Below are 14,148 nucleotides of genomic sequence, written 5' to 3' on the forward strand. Positions count from 1 at the left end.
TTATATTTAGTTATTTATTTGACATTTTTCAGATTAGATCTCTTGAGATGCCCCATCTCAACCAAATTAACTATATTAAGCGCCATAGATATTTATTCAAACTATACAAGATACCTGACATCTCGTCTACATTCCATCAGTGTAACCAAACCAGAAACCACTATTCTTTAATAGTGAAACTTACAACAAAAACAACAAAGAATATAACGAACGTGCAGTATTGCAGTGCACAAGGCAACTATACCAAAACAAGATCCCACACCTGAAAGTGGGAATAAGGGCTGCCTAAGTATGATTCCCAGAGACAACGATAGACAGCTGCCTCTGATTGGGAACCATACGCGGCCAAAAACAAAGAAATATACAACATAGAAATAAAGAAACTAGAATGCCCACCATAGTCACACCCTGGCCTAACCAAATAGAGAAACAAAATGGCTCTCTAAGGTCAGGGGGTGACAGTACCCCCCCCCCCCCCCCTCCCCTGTCTATGGCGATGCCAAGATGGTGAAGCATTGCTGCGTGCCCCCGGACACGTTCCTCCACCCCTATACCCGGGGTACCTGCTCCTGCTGACTCCACATGCAGTCGGTGATTCTGTAAGGGTGAGTGCTGGTGGCAGGGAAGTCAGGCGTAGGACTTGGTATAAAACGGAGCAGTGTAATAAGTTCTCAAAAACTCTGAAAAACAAAATATACAACATAATACAAGTGGGTACAAAACCCGTCAGAACATATCTTGCACATAGCTTACAAACAAACAATCACAGACAAGGACAATGAGGGGGAACAGAGGGTTAAACGCACAACATGTAATGAATGGGATTGGAACCAGGTGTGATACAAGACCAGACAAAACCAAAGGAAAATGAAAAGAGGATCAGCGATGGCTAGAAGGTCGGGGACTTCGACCGCAGAACGCCTCCCGAACAAGGAGAGGGACCAACTTTGGTGGAAGTCGTGACAGGTAGAGGATATGTGGTGATTAATATAAACATCATGGATTATATAATGGAGGATATAAACATCATGGATTATATAATGGAGGATATAAACATCATGGATTATATAATGGAGGATATAAACATCATGGATTATATAATGGAGGATATAAACATCATGGATTATATAATGGAGGAGGGTAGAGGATATGTAGTGATTAATATAAACATCATGGATTATATAATGGAGGATATAAACATCATGGATTATATAATGGAGGATATAAACATCATGGATTATATAATGGAGGAGGGTAGAGGATATGTGGTGATTAATATCAACATCATGGATTATATAATGGAGGATATAAACATCATGGATTATATAATGGAGGAGGGTAGAGGATATGTAGTGATTAATATAAACATCATGGATTATATAATGGAGGATATAAACATCATGGATTATATAATGGAGGATATAAACATCATGGATTATATAATGGAGGAGGGTAGAGGATATGTAGTGATTAATATAAACATCATGGATTATATAATGGAGGATATAAACATCATGGATTATATAATGGAGGATATAAACATCATGGATTATATAATGGTGTCACGTTTCTTCGAAATCGAACCCAGAAGCAGACCAGGACAAGGAGAGTAGGAAGAAGGTGAGTATTTATTTACAAGTGAAAGTGAATGGTTAGATATATCCAGGTGGCGTAGCGGGCAGCGGTGGTGAGTTGATGGGAGTAAATAGGTGGATCCAATGGGAAAGCGGAATCCTCCGACGACCAGGCGGGAATGGGGTAAATGATCCGGGTGAGTAACTGAAGACAAAACAAACGGAGGTAAGTTTAAGGCAAGCAATACGTAAAAAAACAACAAAACAAATTCTATTCAACTTGAGGCTGATACTCTGGCACAACATACTGTTCATGGCTAACGATCCGGCAAGGAATGGATGTCAGGTCCAGGCTTATGAAGAGGAGAGATGATGATCAGGACCAGGTGTGCAGATAGCTGATGGGATACAGGTGCGGGTAATCAGAACTCCCAACTGGCTACATTGCCCGGCAACCAGACAGGGTGCGTTCCAGGATGCCGGAAAAAACACTCCAGGACAGAACATAGGCAAAAACAGACTCAGGAAACGGGATTCGTGACAAATGGAGGGTAGAGGATATGTAGTGATTAATATAAACATCATGGATTATATAATGGAGGATATAAACATCATGGATTATATAATGGAGGATATAAACATCATGGATTATATAATGGAGGATATAAACATCATGGATTATATAATGGAGGATATAAACATCATGGATTATATAATGGAGCTGTGATGAGGGTAGGGGTAGAGAATGGTGCAGAGTCAAAAGCAGAACAAATAGATTTGAATTAGTTTATCATAAAGGCCCTTTAGTTAAATAGTTGGGACACATTTACAGTGACTTGTAGGTCAGTGTGTTTACAGTAAAGATCAATAATTATAATAGTATTATTAGAATTGTGGAAGTCTGTTAACCCCCAGACATGTCAATCAACTATGAGAGTAGCTAGTGATTGTAGAGGCCCCTCCCTCTGGTCCCTTATAGGTGGGTCCTGCAGCCTCTTCTCTCCTCACACTCCAACCCTGCTCCTTTCTCAGCTGGACAGTAAGGGCCGTTCACACCACACACTGACAACATGCTGGGGACACTCTGCACTCTCATCACTGCTCTAACATGTAAGGATTTACTGTTCGTTCATTCTGATTCTAAAGAATTCAAAAGAAGTTGTACATTCATGTATGATAACATGTCGTAAATTCTGTATTTCGTTCCCACAGATGTCAGTTGCCAGAAAGCAGTGACACAGACACCTTCAGTACTGACTGTCAGTACAAAGGGGACTGCCACTTTTCACTGTGACATTACCGAAGATGAAAGCAATTATGTAAACTGGTATAAACAGGTTCCAGGAGGAGCTCCTCAGTTTGTATTAAGTTATTACTATGCAAACGACTCTCCTGATGAATATGGATCTGGTTTCTCTTCTGATCGTTTCACATCTAAAGCCACGTCTGATAAAGATTATCAGTTTATAATCAGTCATGTGGAAGAGACAGACTCAGCAGTGTATTACTGTCAGACTCTGAATGACTCTCCTTATGCGCAAGTATCACAGTGATTTACACCATAACAAAAACCTCCTCACCAAACACACTCACTTCTGCTTTCAGATGTTCTGAATATAGACACTAACTGAATGTCAAGTCATCCTGAACCAGTGTGTCTGCAGTAGGAGAACATTCCATGCTTGTGTTTTACACAAAACCCTTCACACATTTAGTAGAATGTTGTCATTAACAATTACACCTAGTTGTCACAAAGCATGAATGATAAAGTGATATTCCAGAAGGTTCAGTCCTAACAGAAGACTCCATGTATCAGATAACCTCCATGATAGTCAGTCCCCTGGTTTACAGTAGAGGCATATTACATCAACAGTCAGTTAGTGATGTACTGTTAGTTCAGAACCCCACTATCAGGTCCAGATATTATTATCATTATGTTGTTATTATACATATTATTACATGCTGATTTAAAGGAAACTTACCAACATAACTTACCAACATAACTTACCAACATAACTTACCAACAAACTTACCAACATAACTTACCAACATAACTTACCAACATAACTTACCAACAAACTTACCAACATAACTCACCAACATAACTTACCAACATAACTTACCAACATAACTTACCAACATAACTTACCAACATAACTTACCAACATAACTCACATGAAACTAATTACTGCTCTTTTCAGTGTAACCAAAATTATTCCATTTGGTTTTTGTTGGTCCAAATATAAACATTGATATTTTTGATAGTTTAGTAGTAAAAGTAATTTAAATTATTCAGAAAAGTGTGTTCTCGGAAGCTGATAGGCTGAGATATAGAGGCACCTCCCTCTGGTCCTCCCTGTCTGTCTCCTTATAGGTGGGTCCTGCAGCCTCTCCTCTCCTCACACTCCAACCCTGCTCATCTCTCAGCTGGACAGTAGGCCGTTCACACCACACACTGACAACATGCTGGGGACACTCTGCACTCTCATCACTGCTCTAACATGTAAGGAGTCTGACTTCCTGGAGGTTTTACTTCCTGGTTTATTAATAATGAGTCTGTATGTTTGTCTTTACTACATGTCATCTTCTTATTTCCCAGGTGTCAGTGGTGTGACTGTGGTGACACAGAAGCCTCCTGTTGTGACAGTGAGGAAAGGAGACACGGCCACTATGGACTGTAACCTGGGGACTGTTCACAATAGTGCTGCTCGTTGGTATAAACAGGTTCCAGGAGGAGTTCCTCAGTTTGTTTTATTTTTCTACCACCCTAATAGTGCTCCTACCTATGGCTCTGGTTTCTCCTCTCCTAAATTCACATCTAATCATCAGTCTAAATCAGATTATCGTTTGATTATTAACACTGTGGAGGAGACAGACTCAGCAGTGTATTACTGTAATACATATGATGACTCTGTTAAAGAGTACGTATCACAGTGATATACACTATGACAAAAACCTCCTCACCAAACACACTCACTTCTGCTTTCAGATGTTCTGAATATAGACACTAACTGAATGTCAAGTCATCCTGAACCAGTGTGTCTGCAGTAGGAGAACATTCCATGCTTGTGTTTTACACAAAACCCTTCACACATTTAGTAGAATGTTGTCATTAACAAATACACCTAGTTGTCACAAAGCATGAATGATAAAGTGATATTCCAGAAGGTTCAGTCCTAACAGAAGACTCCATGTATCAGATAACATCCATGATAGTCAGTCCCCTGGTTTACATTAGAGACATATTACATCAACAGTCAGTTAGTGATGTACTGTTAGTTCAGAACCCCACCATCAGGTCCAGATTATATTATCATTATGGTATTATCTATATTATGACATGCTGATTCTAACACAACTCACATGAAACTAAAACTGATATTTCAGTGTAACCAAAATGATCCCATATGGTTTTTGTTTGTCCAATCTAATTTATTTATTTGCAAGTTTAATAGTTACAGTCATTTACATTAATCAGGAGTCCATCTTCTCAGAAGCTGATAGGCTGAGATGTAGAGGCCCCTCCCTCTGGTCCTCCCTGTCTGTCTCCTTATAGGTGGGTCCTGCAGCCTCTCCTCTCCTCACACTCCAACCCTGCTCCTCTCTCAGCTGGACAGTAAGGGCCGTTCACACCACACACTGACAACATGCTGGGGACACTCTGCACTCTCATCACTGCTCTAACATGTAAGGAGTCTGACTTCCTGGAGGTTTTACTTCCTGGTTTATTAATAATGAGTCTGTATGTTTCTCTTTACTACATGTCATCTTCTTATTTCCCAGGTGTCAGTGGTGTGACTGTGGTGACACAGAAGCCTCCTGTTGTGACGGTGAGGAAAGGAGAGACGGCCACTATGGACTGTAACCTGGGGACTGTTGATAATAGACACGGCCACTATGGACTGTAACCTGGGAACTGTCGATAATAGTGTTCATTGGTATAAACAGGTTCCAGGTGGAGTTCCTCAGTATGTTTTACAGTGGTACTACTACAATTGGACCTCTGTAAAATATGGTTCTGGTTTCTCCTCTCCCTAAATTCACATCTAATCAGTCTATATCTGATTATAGTTTGATTATTAATAATGTGGAGGAGGAAGACTCAGCAGTGTATTACTGTAAAACAAAAGACTACTCTGTTGGTGATTGGGCATCACAGTGACATACACTATGACAAAAACCTCCTCCCCAAATACACTCACTTCTGCTGCGTGGTAGAGGGGTGAACTCTAAGAAACAGCAGTTGATCAGTGATTATTATAACATTATATACAAGACACAATGGGAGATCTGGAAATGGAGGAACCATGTCAACAAGATTATAAAACGATTGTGAAAAGAGATTTAGCCATTCTTGGCGTAATCATCATCATCATATCATCATCATCAGGTCAATACTGCATCATATGGATAGTGCTCTAACTGATGGATTCAAAAGGACCAGACACAAACAGCAGAAAATGATGCTTTACTTTAAAACTTGTTATATATATATATATATATTTTTTTTAAATGTTTTATTTAATAAAATGTCATTTATATTCACTGATTTAATATTTTGCACCTGCTTTAATCCTGTCTCGTATGTTGTTTGTAAATGACTTATGAAACAGTTTGATGACAGTGTGAATGTCTCTGGTTGGTCTGCTCTGTTCATGTTTAATCATTAATATTTTGTGTTTCTGTTGTCTGTATAACTCAATGTACAGGAGATCTTTCATCTCAGTGTTTAATCATGAATATCTTGTGTTTCTGTTGTCTGTATAACTCAATGTACAGGAGATCTTTCATGTCCAGAAATGTTATCCAGCTCAATTTCTTAGACAAATATTTATATATTCTTTTTAAATCCCATTTGCTTGTGAATTATTTGTATTTTACATTTAAAATGTCCACATTTCGTTCATCTTTTAGCCTTTTAGTCTTCCAGAACGGTGATGTAATGTTGTAAGTAATGTATTAATAAATTGCTCTGTCTCTCATTTTAAAACCTTAACACCGTATGATTCCTTCTATCAGTATCATTGTAAATATCATGATGAGCAGTTCTCTATTTAATTGCTGCATCCGTTTCCTCTTAATGCAGGTGTTTTGGTAATGATACCAACATGTACTGAAATATAAACTGGTATCCATTGTGTTTTGGTAATGATACCAACATGTACTGAAATATAAACTGGTATCCATTGTGTTTTGGTAATGATACCCACATGTACTGAAATATAAACTGGTATCCATTGTGTTTTGGTAATGATACCAACATGTACTGAAATATAAACTGGTATCCATTGTGTTTTGGTAATGATACCAACATGTACTGAAATATAAACTGGTATCCATTGTGTTTTGTTCTCATCCCATCCGTTGACTACTTTCTACAGATGGAGATCGGGCTACACCTGCTGTGACTCTGTTCCCTCCATCCACTGAAGACCTCAAGTCCAGCAGAGCAACACTAGTGTGTCTGACTAGTGACCTGTCTCAGAGATCCAAGGGGTTGGCAGATGTCAGCTGGATGTCTAGCGGTGAATCAGTGACAGAAGATGTTTCTACCAGCCCTGCTGAGCAGCAACCAGACAACACCTTCAGGATCAGCAGCTATCTGACCATTCAGACTGCAGACTGGGACAAGGACGTGGTGTTCACATGTAAAGTGTCGTTGGGGTCAACATTCTCTGAGAAAGAGATCAGAAAGACTAGTTGTAGTCTGTAAATCAATAGTTTCAGACAATCAATACAACTGGTAGTTTGTTAATGCTTCAGAATGAGTGCAGCTGTTATTTCATTAGAACTGTTAAGTGATGTGTTGATCTTTGCTGTTAAATATAGAAGTTAAAATCCTAACAACATGGATGGTGTTGGGCTGAAGTCTGAATGCAGCAGTGAATAGTAGGACAATAACCAATGTAATGTCAAATAGTTGTTGAGGGTTGTTTCTCATCACAAGTTACTATTGATGCATTCACTGTACCAGCATCATGTTCTCTAGAACATAACATCTGAAACACTGTCATGATGACTAGATCTCTCTACTATTGTGAAATGAGTTGAATTACTAATGATAAAGGAATAGTTAGAGCTTTGCTGTATTGTGGATATTCAATAAAGAACATTCTAAAGAACAAGTGTTTGTATTAGAGCATGTTGATGAACATCAGTGTTAGCAGCTCTACATGATTTAATCTGGATAATGACTGTTTAAATTGAACCAAGACAGAGGAGCACCGAATCCTTACCAGGTTTATTATCATAACAAGGATTCTGACCAACCAGAGATGACCTAACAGTTGACTGTAGCCTTACATTGAAGAGCCTGTTATTATGATGGAAATGTAGGCAGAACTGTTCACAGCACTGAATGAGGTGGAATCTGGAAACTATTGAACCAAGATGGAGGAGGATGGAGGGGTGTGGAACCAGGGACCCTTGGAGACACTGAGGAGGGAGAGAAAGTTACAGAATTTAGGCTGAGAGAAAGAGAAGCATCCAGGTATTGTCACGGTTCCCTCCAGAACTGTTGATTAACCACACCTGGTGCCCATTTCACAATGATTAGTAATTGTATGTGTGCCCTTTGGTTCACCATTGGCTGTCAATTATTGTTACAATGTCTGTTGGTTCGTGTGAGGAGCTGTGCTGTGTAGTTTTGGCTTCTGTGCGTGTATTGTGCAGATGATTACGGGTGTCATCCCGTGTGGTATCATTGTGCGCCTGTGTATTTATTCAAAGTGCTCCTCGCTCTTTTGTTAGGGTTTCCAACCCTGGGTTTTGTTAGGGTTTCAACCCTGGGTTTTGTATAGGTGTTTGTTAGGGTTTCAACCCTGGGTTTTGTATAGGTGTTTGTTAGGGTTTCTACCCTGGGTTTTGTATAGGTGTTTGTTAGGGTTTCAACCCTGGGTTTTGTATAGGTTTTTGTTAGGGTTTCAACCCTGGGTTTTGTATAGGTGTTTGTTAGGGTTTCTACCCTGGGTTTTGTATAGGTTTTTGTTAGGTTTTCAACCCTGGGTTTTGTATAGGTTTTTGTTAGGGTTTCAACCCTGGGTTTTGTATAGGTGTTTGTTAGGGTTTCAACCCTGGGTTTTGTATAGGTGTTTGTTAGGGTTTCAACCCTGGGTTTTGTATAGGTTTTTGTTAGGGTTTCTACCCTGGGTTTTGTATAGGTGTTTGTTAGGGTTTCAACCCTGGGTTTTGTATAGGTGTTTGTTAGGGTTTCTACCCTGGGTTTTGTATAGGTGTTTGTTAGGGTTTCTACCCTGGGTTTTGTATAGGTGTTTGTTAGGGTTTCAACCCTGGGTTTTGTATAGGTGTTTGTTAGGGTTTCAACCCTGGGTTTTGTATAGGTGTTTGTTAGGGTTTCTACCCTGGGTTTTGTATAGGTTTTTGTTAGGGTTTCAACCCTGGGTTTTGTATAGGTGTTTGTTAGGGTTTCAACCCTGGGTTTTGTATAGGTGTTTGTTAGGGTTCTACCCTGGGTTTTGTATAGGTGTTTGTTAGGGTTTCTACCCTGGGTTTTGTATAGGTGTTTGTTAGGGTTTCAACCCTGGGTTTTGTATAGGTGTTTGTTTGGTCTTCGTTCCCGTGCCTGTACATGGCACGCTGTAATTTGGGTAGGAATTTTAAAAACTATTACACATTCCCTGCACCTGTCTCCCAATCCCTTTATACCAATGTGACAGGTGTATCAGACTAGAACCCCGGCCTCCAGGTCAATGTTTAGAGAGTTTGAAGCTGTCATTATTACATGGTATAAACTGTTCTCTAGTATTAACATTAGATGTTAGACTCAGTATCATTTCAGCATTAATTACAACTGTATAGGTCTGACCTTCTCTTCGTCTCCCACTGACATCAACCCATGACTAAGTAAACACTCAATGAGGTCCTTAATCTACTTCCCCAGAGTCAGATGAAGATCGAACAATGACTGGAAGTCCTCTTATCCTCTTAAGTGGAAGTTAGGATTGGTCCAACATATAGAGTCATGTCATGCTGTGTTTCACATTCTGTGTTTCACATTCTGCGTCAGTGATCAGAATAGAAGCTCCAGGTCAGTCAAAGTCCACCAGAGGAGGACGTAGGACCACCAATAATGACTGAGGAAAGATCTACATGTACTTTACAACAGGAACAGCTGTCTGTAGACCACTGGTTTCAGTCCCACCCAAAGACCAGCTGGTGGATTCATATCTACTATCTCTAGTTATCAGAGTCATTCACCAGGGACGTGTTCTAGCTCTGACACTGAGTTACAGGCAGTGATGCGTTGTTCCCTTTCTCCCCCAGGACACACCTGCTTCCCCTCCTCTCCTTATTTATAGCTTCATGTAAATTATGTGTGTGGGGGGGGGGGGTTATATGTCTGTGGCACTAATATATGATTCAGTGGAGGTAAGAGTGCCTAGTTTAGAACAGTTTAAAGGGCTATAAGGGGGATTATATTTAGTTATTTATTTGACATTTTTCAGATTAGATCTCTTGAGATGCCCCATCTCAACCAAATGAATTATATTAAGCGCCATAGATATTTATTCAAACTATACAAGATACCTGACATCTCGTCTACATTCCATTTGTGTAACCAAACCAGAAACCACCTCAGACATACAGTCTACAGACCCAGTGTCCCCACACAGACCAACAGAACCATGAATAACCTGGGCACCATCAGCCACCTGTCCTCGCTCCCCAACCAAGGGGCCCCCCAAGTTCAAACAGAGTTACTGTTAGGTTCGTTGAAAGGATCGGACCAAGGTGCAGCGTGCGTAGAGTTCCACATTATTTAATAGTGAAACTTACAACCAAAACAACAAAGAATATAACGAACGTGCAGTATTGCAGTGCACAAGGCAACTATACAAAAACAAGATCCCACACCTGAAAGTGGGAAAAAGGGCTGCCCAAGTATGATTCCCAATCAGAGACAACGATAGACAGCTGCCTCTGATTGGGAACCATACGCGGCCAAAAACAAAGAAATATACAACATAGAATGCCCACCCCAAATCACACCCTGACCTCACCAAATAGAGAAACAAAACGGCTCTCTAAGGTCAGGGCGTGACAGTTACACTCTACAGTTTAAAAGCAAGCCCATAAAGAGGGGGGTCGTTGGATGAGTCACTATTCATTTGATTTAGTTCTAAAATAAAGATTTCTAAACATTTCCAAATGTATTTCTAATTTGATCTCTGATTTATTTATATATTTTACATATATTTTTTGATATATTGTATTGTTTAAGGTCAGTGACAGTGGTAAGGTAGAGAGGGTGACAGAGAGTATGGGGTGAGGCAGGATTAGTAACCCCATCTCCAGTGGGTCTGTGTGTGATCTGGAGGCAGCAGTGTTACCACTAGACCTGACTACAGCACTATTCTAGTCAGCAGTGTTACCACTAGACCTGACTCCAGCACTATTCTTGTCAGCAGTGTTACCACTAGACCTGACTCCAGCACTATTCTTGTCAGCAGTGTTACCACTACAGCACTATTCTAGTCAGCAGTGTTACCACTAGACCTGACTCCAGCACTACTCTAGTCAGCAGTGTTACCACTTGACCTGACTCCAGCACTACTCTAGTCAGCAGTGTTACCACTAGACCTGACTCCAGCACTATTCTAGTCAGCAGTGTTACCACTAGAACTGACTCCAGCACTATTCTAGTCAGCAGTGTTACCAATAGACCTGACTCCAGCACTTTTCATTTGATTTCTATACAAGGTAATTCAGTGGTACTCAATGCTTTTGTGGGTAGAGAACAGAGGAGGCTGCTGGGTGAAGATATAGGAGTACAGGCCTATTCTAATGGCTGAAATGTAGTTGATTACAATGAGCTGATCCTCTGATATCTCTGCCCACTAGCCACCACTGGTGGAGAAATAATGTTTTCAGTAATGATTTGAATATACAGTGTGAAACAATTCATCTCCAGCCATACAACCTCAACAGTGACAACATTTAGATAGTTTACAGTTGATGATCTGGTCGTTCTAATAATGTTCTATAATAACAAAATGATGTTGATTGTTTTCCTCGGGTTTGGAGATGATATTCCAGGGATGGATGGTCTTGGTACTGATAAGATCTCTCTGTTGGCCGACACATTCTAGACTATTACAGCTTCCTGTCTTTAACAACAACACAACAAGGGACCAACTTGTTAAATAGATTCAACTTGTTTCCAACGTAGTCCCCGATGGAATTTCATGTTGAATTCCTAACTGAATCCTAACTGAATCCTAACTGAATTCCTAACTGAATCCTAACTGAATCCTAACTGAATCCTAACTGAATCCTAACTGAATCCTAACTGAATCCTAACTGAATCCTAACTGAATCCTAACTGAATTCCTAACTGAATCCTAACTGAATTCCTAACTGAATCCTAACTAAATCCTAACTGAATCCTAACTGAACACTGCTCTATTGCACTATTACAACACACGCGCTAGCCAGGACATTGTAGTGTTCCACTAACACACTAGCCAGGACATTGTAGTGTTCCACTAACACACTAGCCAATACATTGTAGTGTTTCACTAACACACTAGCCAATACATTGTAGTGTTCCACTAACACGATAGCCAATACATTGTAGTGTTCCACTAACACACTAGCCAATACATTGTAGTGTTTCACTAACACGATAGCCAATACATTGTAGTGTTTCACTAACACACTAGCCAGGACATTGTAGTGTTCCACTAACACACTAGCCAATACATTGTAGTGTTCCACTAACACACTAGCCAATACATTGTAGTGTTCCACTAACACGATAGCCAATACATTGTAGTGTTCCACTAACACACTAGCCAATACATTGTAGTGTTTCACTAACACACTAGCCAATACATTGTAGTGTTTCACTAACACACTAGCCAGGACATTGTAGTGTTCCACTAACACACTAGCCAATACATTGTAGTGTTTCACTAACACACTAGCCAATACATTGTAGTGTTCCACTAACACACTAGCCAATACATTGTAGTGTTCCACTAACACGATAGCCAATACATTGTAGTGTTCCACTAACACACTAGCCAATACATTGTAGTGTTCCACTAACACGATAGCCAATACATTGTAGTGTTCCACTAACACGATAGCCAATACATTGTAGTGTTCCACTAACACGATAGCCAATACATTTACAGTATAATAATCATAATACATTTCCATGGTTACAGTTTTTGTCCATAGTGATAATAAGAGTCCAGCTAGCATCATGGATGTTATCATGTAGCTTTACTCCACTAGATGTTATTATCTTGTAGCTTTACTCCACTAGATGTTATTATCTTGTAGCTTTACTCCACTAGATGTTATTATCATGTAGCTTTACTCCACTATATGTTATTATCTTGTAGCTTTACTCCACTAGATGTTATTATCTTGTAGCTTTAATCCACTAGATGTTATTATCTTGTAGCTTTACTCCACTAGATGTGATTATCTTTTAGCTTTACTCCACTATATGTTATTATCTTGTAGCTTTACTCCACTAGATGTTATTATCTTGTAGCTTTACTCCACTAGATGTTATCATGTAGCTTTACTCCACTAGATGTGATTATCTTGTAGCTTTACTCCACTATATGTTATTATCTTGTAGCTTTACTCCACTAGATGTTATTATCTTGTAGCTTTACTCCACTAGATGTTATCATGTAGCTTTACTCCACTAGATGTGATTATCTTGTAGCTTTACTCCACTATATGTTATTATCTTGTAGCTTTACTCCACTAGATGTTATTATCTTGTAGCTTTACTTCACTAGATGTTATCATGTAGCTTTACTCCACTAGATGTGATTATCTTGTAGCTTTACTCCACTAGATGTTATTATCTTGTAGCTTTAATCCACTAGATGTTATTATCTTGTAGCTTTACTCCACTAGATGTGATTATCTTTTAGCTTTACTCCACTATATGTTATTATCTTGTAGCTTTACTCCACTAGATGTTATTATCTTGTAGCTTTACTCCACTAGATGTTATCATGTAGCTTTACTCCACTAGATGTGATTATCTTGTAGCTTTACTCCACTATATGTTATTATCTTGTAGCTTTACTCCACTAGATGTTATTATCTTGTAGCTTTACTCCACTAGATGTTATCATGTAGCTTTACTCCACTAGATGTGATTATCTTGTAGCTTTACTCCACTATATGTTATTATCTTGTAGCTTTACTCCACTAGATGTTATTATCTTGTAGCTTTACTTCACTAGATGTTATCTTGTAGCATTACTCCACTTGATGTTATCTTGTAGCTTTCTTCCACTAGATGTTATCTTGTAGCTTTCTTCCACTAGATGTTATCTTGTTGCATTACTCCACTATATGTTATCTTGTAACTTTCCTCCACATGTTATCTTGTAGCATTACTCCACTATATGTTATCTTGTAGCTTTCCTCCACTATATGTATTCTTGTAGCTTTACTCCACTAGATGTTATCATGTAGCTTTACTCCACTAGATGTGATTATCTTGTAGCTTTACTCCACTATATGTTATTATCTTGTAGCTTTACTCCACTAGATGTTATTATCTTGTAGCTTTACT

The 14,148-nt window shown here is 39.3% G+C and overlaps 1 pseudogene; it reads left to right on the plus strand.

Moving 5' to 3' along the window:
* Positions 1 to 2,600: 2,600 nt before the first annotated feature.
* LOC139421627 (immunoglobulin lambda-1 light chain-like) lies at positions 2,601 to 7,655 on the plus strand (annotated as a pseudogene).
* The last annotated feature ends 6,493 nt before the right edge of the window (positions 7,656 to 14,148 follow it).

The sequence above is a fragment of the Oncorhynchus clarkii genome, chromosome 12 (genome assembly GCF_045791955.1).
Source record: "Oncorhynchus clarkii lewisi isolate Uvic-CL-2024 chromosome 12, UVic_Ocla_1.0, whole genome shotgun sequence".
NCBI lineage: Eukaryota > Metazoa > Chordata > Actinopteri > Salmoniformes > Salmonidae > Oncorhynchus > Oncorhynchus clarkii.